The sequence below is a fragment of the Pecten maximus genome, chromosome 10 (genome assembly GCF_902652985.1).
Source record: "Pecten maximus chromosome 10, xPecMax1.1, whole genome shotgun sequence".
Lineage (NCBI taxonomy): Eukaryota > Metazoa > Mollusca > Bivalvia > Pectinida > Pectinidae > Pecten > Pecten maximus.
This window is the reverse complement of record NC_047024.1, coordinates 15899478-15908688: the sequence shown is the minus strand read 5'-3', so window position 1 is coordinate 15908688 and position 9211 is coordinate 15899478.

The following is a 9211-nucleotide window of genomic DNA, read 5'->3' as shown; positions in this document are numbered from 1 at the left end:
CCTGACTGTACCGGTCACCATTAGTAGCTGTATTCATGATATAATAAAGCTTTAATTTACATCCCCGACCGTACCGGTCACCATTAGTACCTGTATTGATGATATACTACAACTTTAATTTACATCCCTGACTGTACCGGTCAACATGAGTACCTGTATTCATGATGTGATACAACTTTGATTTACATCCCTGACTGTACCGGTCAACATCAGTACCTGTATTTATGATATACTACAACTTTAATTTGCATCCCTGACCGTACCGGTCAACATCAGTACCTGTATTAATGATATAATACAACTTTAATTTACATCCCTGACTGTACCGGTCAGCATTAGTACCTGTATCAAAGATATATTACAGCTTGTATTTACATCCCTGACTGTACCGGTCAATATTAGTACCTGTTTTTATGATATACTATAACTTTAATTTACATCCCTGACAGTACCGGTCAATATTAGTACCTGTATTCATGATATAATACAACTTTGATTAACATCCCTGACCGTACCGGTCAGCATTAGTACCTGTATTAAAGATATATTACAGTTTGTATTTACATCCCTGACCGTACCGGTCAACATTGGTACCTGTATTTATGATATACTACACCTCTGATTTACATCCCTGACTGTACCGGTCAACATAAGTACCTGTATTAATGATAATATACATCTTTAATTTACATCCCTGACCGTACCGGTCGACATACGTAACTTTATTTATGATATAATAAAACTTTAATTCACATCCCTCACTGTACCGGTCAACATCAGTACCTGTATTAAAGATATATTACAGCTTTTATTTACATCCCTGACTGTATCGGTCAGCATTAGTACCTGTATTTATGATATACTACAACTTTAATTTACATCCCTGACTGTACCGGTCAACACTAGTACCTGTATTAATGATAATATATAACTTTAATTTACATCCCTGACTGTACCGGTCAATATTAGTACCTGTATTTATGATATATACAACTTTGATTTACATCCCTGACTGTACCGGTCAACATTAGTACCTGTATTTATGAAATACTATAACTTTGATTGACATCCCTGACCATACTTGTCAACATAAGTACCTGTTATAATAATATCATACAGCTTAAATTTACATCCCTGACCGTACCGGTCAACATTAGTACATGTACATTGTATTAAAGATATATATTACAGCTTTAATTTACATCCCCGACCGTACCGGTCAATCTTAGTACCTGTATTTATGATATACTACAACTTTAATTTACACCCGACAGTACCGGTCAATCTTAGTACCTGTATTTATGATATACTACAACTTTAATTTACATCCCTGACTGTAAAGGTCAACATCAGTACTTGTATTGTTGATATAATATATCTTTTATTTACATCCCTGACCGTACCGGTTATGTTTTTCGTAGTGGACTTTATACAACGATCGATATCATAACAGGTATGTTATCATTCATTATTTGTACAATTATAGTGCTTGATTACACAAGTCAATCATGATTAGATATTGTCAATGGTTATTTTGAAACTTCCATAACCATTTCTTTATTGAAATCTTGATATTCAAAGTGTTCTTGATGATAGACAGTTTGAACCCTTCAGTATCTTTACAAGCATTACAACAGCAACGAACGCGCCGCAGTACAGTTGGGGACTTCCTGTACAGACAGAGACATGTACAGACGCGGATGTATGCTGACAGGTCCTGATGGGGGAAAACCCAGTTTTACGACAGGATGTTGACTGTGATTGGTAGTAAAATAAATGAATAACGGACAGGACTGCTCCGGACGGAAGGTGGCGGGAACTTTTGAGAAAAAAAATTGATGTCAAAAAACGACAAATGGATGAACGACAACTTGCTTACAACTTACGAGCTCTTCTCCATGAAAACAACATATAACATTACATTTACATAACTGACATACTGTGTTTTCTTTTTACGTACAGAAATAGCATATTTAAAACACATTTAAAACCCTAACAACATGGCAGATATGCTGTAGTAGTTTGTTTAAATCGGGAAAAAAATAATTTAAGGAAAAAGTAGATGAGAGACAGAAAGTGAGAGTGCAGATTCGGTGCCAAATACAAAAGCTGTCCATCACGCACAGGCGTCTGCATCTGGTAAGTGATGAGAGAAAATATTTGCTCCTACTACTACAGTGTATAATGTTGATATGGTAGGAGTAGGGACTAATGTTTCTTTTCTGTTTTATTTTATAGATATTAACCAGAAGCAGACGCCTGTGGTTCAGGCAGAGACCTATATACTAGTATATAGGTCTCTGGTTCAGGTATTATCAGAGCGGTTTACTGTACATGTACGTAAAAACGTTTTTACAGATTTGACAATACATATGTATTGATTTTTTTCCATTCTCTAAGAATAGCCTACCAGGTATTAAACAAAGCTCGTCACTGATAACAGAAACTTGAACACATACAAATTAAGATATCTATATGCATTCTTAAAATCACGTTCGGCGGTACAGGAACCTGTGATTTGACCTCTATATTTAGCGGTACAGGGACCTGTGTTTTGACCTTTACATTTGAAGTTACAGGAACCTGTGTTTTGACCTTCATATTTGGCGGTACAGGAACCTGTGTGTTGACCTTTACATTTTACAGTACGGGAACCTGTGTTTTGACCTTTACATTTGGCGATACAGGAACCTGTGTTTTGACCTTCACATTTGGTGGTACAGGAACCTGTGTTTTGACCTTTACATTTGGCGGTACCGGAAACTGTGTTTTGACCTTTACATTTGATGGTACAGGAATCTGTGTTTTGACCTTCACATTTGAGGTCACAGGAACCTGTGTCTTGACCTTTACATTTAAGGATACAGGAACCTGTGTTTTGACCTTCACATTTGGCGGTACAGGAACCTGTGTTTTGACCTCTATATTTAGCGGTACAGGAACCTGTGTTTTGACCTCTATATTTAGCGGTACAGGAATCTGTGTTTTGACCTTTACATTTGGCGGCACACGAACCTGTGTTTTGACCTTTACATTTGGCGGTACAGGAACCTGTGTTTTGACTTTTACATTTGGTGGTACAGGAACCTGTGTTTTGACCTTTACATTTGGCGGTACAGGAACCTGTGTTTTGACCTTTACATTTGATGGTACAGGAATCTGTGTTTTGACCTTCACATTTGGCGGCACACGAACCTGTGTTTTGACCTTTACATTTGATGGTACAGGAATCTGTGTTTTGACCTTCACATTTGAGGTCACAGGAACCTGTGTTTTGACCTTTACATTTAAGGATACAGGAACCTGTGTTTTGACCTTCACATTTGGCGGTACAGGAACCTGTGTTTTGACCTCTATATTTAGCGGTACAGGAACCTGTGTTTTGACCTCTATATTTAGCGGTACAGGAATCTGTGTTTTGACCTTACATTTGAGGTCACAGGAACCTGTGTTTTGACCTTTACATTTAAGGATACAGGAACCTGTGTTTTGACCTTCACATTTGGCGGTACAGGAACCTGTGTTTTGACCTTTACATTTGATGATACAGGAACCTCTGTTTTGACCTTTACATTTGGCGGCACAGGAACCTGTGTTTTGACCTTTACATTTGGCGGTAACCTGTGTTTTGACCTTTACATTTGGCGGTACAGGAACCTGTGTTTTGACCTTTACATTTGATGGTACAGGAACCTGTGTTTTGACCTTCACATTTGAGGTCACAGGAACCTGTGTTTTGACCTTTACATTTAAGGATACAGAAACCTGTGTTTTGACCTTCACATTTGGCGGTACAGGAACCTGTGTTTTGACCTTTACATTTGGCGGTACAGGAACCTGTGTTTTGACCTTTACATTTGGCGGCACACGAACCTGTGTTTTGACCTTCACATTTGGCGGTACAGGAACCTGTGTTTTGACCTTTAGATTTGGCGTCACACGAACCTGTGATTTGACCTTTACATTTGGCGGTAACCTGTGTTTTGACCTTTACATTTGGCGGTACAGGAACCTGTGTTTTGACCTTCACATTTGAAGTTACAGGAACCTGTGTTTTGACCTTCACATTTGGCGGCACACGAACCTGTGTTTTGACCTTCACATTTGGCGGTACAGGAACCTGTGTTTTGACCTTTAGATTTGGCGTCACACGAACCTGTGATTTGACCTTTACATTTGGCGGTAACCTGTGTTTTGACCTTTACATTTGGCGGTACAGGAACCTGTGTTTTGACCTTCACATTTGAAGTTACAGGAACCTGTGTTTTGACCTTCACATTTGGCGGTACAGGAACCTGTGTGTTGACCTTTACATTTTACAGTACAGGAACCTGTGTTTTGACTTTTACATTTGGCGGTACAGGAACCTGTTTTCTGACCTTAACATTTGGTGGTACAGGAACCTGTGTTTTGACCTTTACATTTTACAGTACAGGAACCTATTTTCTGACCTTTACATTTTACAGTACAGGAACCTGTGTTTTGACATTTACATTTGGTGGTACAGGAACCTGTTTTCTGACCTTTACATTTTACAGTACAGGAATCTGTGTTTTGACCTTTACATTTGGTGGTAAAGGAACCTGTTTTCTGACCTTTACATTTTACAGTACAAGAACCTGTGTTTTGACATTTACATTTGGTGGTACAGGAACCTGTGTTTTGACCTTCACATTTGGCGGTACAGGAACCTGTGTGTTGACCTTTACATTTTACAGTACAGGAACCTGTGTTTTGACCTTTACATTTGGCGGTACAGGAACCTGTTTTCTGACCTTTACATTTGGTGGTACAGGAACCTGTGTTTTGACCTTTACATTTTACAGTACAGGAACCTATTTTCTGACCTTTACATTTTACAGTACAGGAACCTGTGTTTTGACATTTACATTTGGTGGTACAGGAACCTGTTTTCTGACCTTTACATTTTACAGTACAGGAATCTGTGTTTTGACTTTTACATTTGGTGGTACAGGAACCTGTTTTCTGACCTTTACATTTTACAGTACAAGAACCTGTGTTTTGACATTTACATTTGGTGGTACAGGAACCTGTTTTCTGACCTTTACATTTTACAGTACAGGAATCTTTTTTTTGACCTTTACATTTTACAGTACAGGAACCTGTTTTCTGACCTTTACATTTTACAGTACAGGAATCTTTACATTTGGTGGTACAGGAACCTTTTTTTTTACCTTTACATTTTACAGTACAGGAATCTTTTTTTTACCTTTACATTTTACAGTACAGGAATCTTTACATTTGGTGGTACAGGAACCTGTTTTCAGACCTTTACATTTTACAGTACAAGAACCTGTGTTTTGACATTTACATTTGGTGGTACAGGAACCTTTTTTTGACCTTTACATTTTACAGTACAGGAATCTTTACATTTGGTGGTACAGGAACCTGTTTTCTGACCTTTACATTTTACAGTACAGGAACCTGTGTTTTGACATTTATATTTGGCGGTACAGGAACCTGTGTTTTGACCTTTAGATTTGGCGTCACACGAACCTGTGATTTGACCTTTACATTTGGCGGTAACCTGTGTTTTGACCTTTACATTTGGCGGTACAGGAACCTGTGTTTTGACCTTCACATTTGAAGTTACAGGAACCTGTGTTTTGACCTTCACATTTGGCGGTACAGGAACCTGTGTGTTGACCTTTACATTTTACAGTACAGGAACCTGTGTTTTGACCTTTACATTTGGCGGTACAGGAACCTGTTTTCTGACCTTTACATTTGGTGGTACAGGAACCTGTGTTTTGACCTTTACATTTTACAGTACAGGAACCTGTTTTCTGACCTTTACATTTTACAGTACAGGAACCTGTGTTTTGACATTTACATTTGGTGGTACAGGAACCTGTTTTCTGACCTTTACATTTTACAGTACAGGAATCTGTGTTTTGACTTTTACATTTGGTGGTACAGGAACCTGTTTCCTGACCTTTACATTTTACAGTACAAGAACCTGTGTTTTGACATTTACATTTGGTGGTACAGGAACCTGTTTTCTGACCTTTACATTTTACAGTACAGGAATCTTTTTTTTGACCTTTACATTTTACAGTACAGGAATCTTTACATTTGGTGGTACAGGAACCTGTTTTCTGACCTTTACATTTGGCGGTACAGGAACCTGTGTTTTGACCTTTACATTTGATGATACAGGAACCTCTGTTTTGACCTTTACATTTGGCGGCACAGGAACCTGTGTTTTGACCTTTACATTTGGCGGTAACCTGTGTTTTGACCTTTACATTTGGCGGTACAGGAACCTGTGTTTTGACCTTTACATTTGATGGTACAGGAACCTGTGTTTTGACCTTCACATTTGAGGTCACAGGAACCTGTGTTTTGACCTTTACATTTAAGGATACAGAAACCTGTGTTTTGACCTTTACATTTGGCGGTACAGGAACCTGTGTTTTGACCTTTACATTTGGTGGTACAGGAACCTGTGTTTTGACCTTAACATTTGGCGGTACAAAAACCTGTGTTTTGACCTTTACATTTGGCGGCACACGAACCTGTGTTTTGACCTTCACATTTGGCGGTACAGGAACCTGTGTTTTGACCTTTAGATTTGGCGTCACACGAACCTGTGATTTGACCTTTACATTTGGCGGTAACCTGTGTTTTGACCTTTACATTTGGCGGTACAGGAACCTGTGTTTTGACCTTCACATTTGAAGTTACAGGAACCTGTGTTTTGACCTTCACATTTGGCGGCACACGAACCTGTGTTTTGACCTTCACATTTGGCGGTACAGGAACCTGTGTTTTGACCTTTAGATTTGGCGTCACACGAACCTGTGATTTGACCTTTACATTTGGCGGTAACCTGTGTTTTGACCTTTACATTTGGCGGTACAGGAACCTGTGTTTTGACCTTCACATTTGAAGTTACAGGAACCTGTGTTTTGACCTTCACATTTGGCGGTACAGGAACCTGTGTGTTGACCTTTACATTTTACAGTACAGGAACCTGTGTTTTGACTTTTACATTTGGCGGTACAGGAACCTGTTTTCTGACCTTTACATTTGGTGGTACAGGAACCTGTGTTTTGACCTTTACATTTTACAGTACAGGAACCTATTTTCTGACCTTTACATTTTACAGTACAGGAACCTGTGTTTTGACATTTACATTTGGTGGTACAGGAACCTGTTTTCTGACCTTTACATTTTACAGTACAGGAATCTGTGTTTTGACCTTTACATTTGGTGGTACAGGAACCTGTTTTCTGACCTTTACATTTTACAGTACAAGAACCTGTGTTTTGACATTTACATTTGGTGGTACAGGAACCTGTGTTTTGACCTTCACATTTGGCGGTACAGGAACCTGTGTGTTGACCTTTACATTTTACAGTACAGGAACCTGTGTTTTGACTTTTACATTTGGCGGTACAGGAACCTGTTTTCTGACCTTTACATTTGGTGGTACAGGAACCTGTGTTTTGACCTTTACATTTTACAGTACGGGAACCTATTTTCTGACCTTTACATTTTACAGTACAGGAACCTGTGTTTTGACATTTACATTTGGTGGTACAGGAACCTGTTTTCTGACCTTTACATTTTACAGTACAGGAATCTGTGTTTTGACTTTTACATTTGGTGGTACAGGAACCTGTTTTCTGACCTTTACATTTTACAGTACAAGAACCTGTGTTTTGACATTTACATTTGGTGGTACAGGAACCTGTTTTCTGACCTTTACATTTTACAGTACAGGAATCTTTTTTTTTACCTTTACATTTTACAGTACAGGAATCTTTACATTTGGTGGTACAGGAACCTGTTTTCAGACCTTTACATTTTACAGTACAAGAACCTGTGTTTTGACATTTACATTTGGTGGTACAGGAACCTTTTTTTGACCTTTACATTTTACAGTACAGGAATCTTTACATTTGGTGGTACAGGAACCTGTTTTCTGACCTTTACATTTTACAGTACAGGAACCTGTGTTTTGACATTTATATTTGGCGGTACAGGAACCTGTGTTTTGACCTTTAGATTTGGCGTCACACGAACCTGTGATTTGACCTTTACATTTGGCGGTAACCTGTGTTTTGACCTTTACATTTGGCGGTACAGGAACCTGTGTTTTGACCTTCACATTTGAAGTTACAGGAACCTGTGTTTTGACCTTCACATTTGGCGGTACAGGAACCTGTGTGTTGACCTTTACATTTTACAGTACAGGAACCTGTGTTTTGACCTTTACATTTGGCGGTACAGGAACCTGTTTTCTGACCTTTACATTTGGTAGTACAGGAATCTGTGTTTTGACCTTTACATTTGGTGGTACAGGAACCTGTTTTCTGACCTTTACATTTTACAGTACAAGAACCTGTGTTTTGACATTTACATTTGGTGGTACAGGAACCTGTTTTCTGACCTTTACATTTTACAGTACAGGAATCTGTGTTTTGACCTTTACATTTGGCGGTACAGGAACCTGTTTTCTGACCTTTACATTTTACAGTACAAGAACCTGTGTTTGACATTTACATTTGGTGGTACAGGAACCTGTTTTCTGACCTTTACATTTTACAGTACAGGAATCTTTTTTTTGACCTTTACATTTTACAGTACAGGAATCTTTACATTTGGTGGTACAGGAATCTGTTTTCTGACCTTTACATTTTACAGTACAGGAACCTGTGTTTTGACATTTACATTTGGTGGTACAGGAACCTGTTTTCAGACCTTTACATTTTACAGTACAAGAACCTGTGTTTTGACATTTACATTTGGTGGTACAGGAACCTTTTTTTGACCTTTATATTTTACAGTACAGGAATCTTTACATTTGGTGGTACAGGAACCTGTTTTCTGACCTTTACATTTTACAGTACAGGAACCTGTGTTTTGACATTTATATTTGGCGGTACAGGAACCTGTTTTCTGACCTATACATTTTACAGTACAGGAATCTGTGTTTTGACTTTTACATTTGGCGGTACAGGAACCTGTTTTGACCTTTACATTTGAAGTTACAGGAACCTGTGTTTTGACCTTTACATTTGGCGGTACAGGAACCTGTGTTTTGACCTTTACATTTGGCGGTAGAGGAACCTGTGTTTTGACCTTTACATTTGGCGGTACAGGAACCTGTGTTTTGACCTTTACATTTGGCGGTACAGGAACCTGTGTTTTGACCTTTACATTTGGCGGTACAGGAACCTGT